Here is a 621-nt window from a genome sequence, read left to right as displayed (position 1 = left end):
TCCAACAGTTTGGTTAGTTCGATGGTTTGCAAGACGAAGATCCAAATACTTATTTGGCTAATTTCTTGGAAGTCTGCGATATTTTCAAGATAAATGTTGTTTTTGACGATGCCATTAGTTTACAATTTTTCCCTTTCTCATTGAGGAATAAAGCTAAACAGTGGTTGAACTCCCTACTACAAGGTTCTATCACTACATGAGATCAAATGACTGAGAAATTTTTATTGAAATATTTCTCACCGGCTAAAATAGCTAAGCTGAGGAATGATATCTCTTGCTTCGTGTTGATTGACTTAGAGACTCTATATGATGTATGGGAGAGGTATAAGGATTTATTGAGAAGGTGCCCTCACCATGGGTTACCTCTATGGCTATAGGTTCAAACTTCTACAACGGTTTGAACCCCTCAACTAGGCAATTGATCGATGTAGTCGCTGGTGGTACTCTGAATAGTAAAACACCTAAAGCAGCTTATGAATTTATAGAGAAGATGACATTGAATAATTATCAGTGGCGAGTAATGAGGACGAAGCTTAATAGAGTAGCCAATGTTTTTAATGTAGATGCAATCACCATGTTATCAAATCAAGTAGAACAATTAAATAAGTATATTGATGGGTT

General features: G+C 36.1%; 1 non-coding gene across 1 annotated transcript; it reads right to left on the bottom strand.

The window, feature by feature from the left end:
* Window positions 1–254: 254 nt before the first annotated feature.
* LOC121229780 (small nucleolar RNA R71) lies at window positions 255–361 on the bottom strand. The gene has a single exon (XR_005927736.1). It is a non-coding gene; the product is annotated as a small nucleolar RNA R71 (small nucleolar RNA).
* Window positions 362–621: the final 260 nt, after the last annotated feature.

The sequence above is a fragment of the Gossypium hirsutum genome, chromosome A05 (genome assembly GCF_007990345.1).
Source record: "Gossypium hirsutum isolate 1008001.06 chromosome A05, Gossypium_hirsutum_v2.1, whole genome shotgun sequence".
Classification (NCBI taxonomy): Eukaryota; Viridiplantae; Streptophyta; class Magnoliopsida; order Malvales; family Malvaceae; genus Gossypium; species Gossypium hirsutum.
Note: the sequence above shows the minus strand (reverse complement) of the source record. Positions and strands in the feature narration are given on the sequence as shown.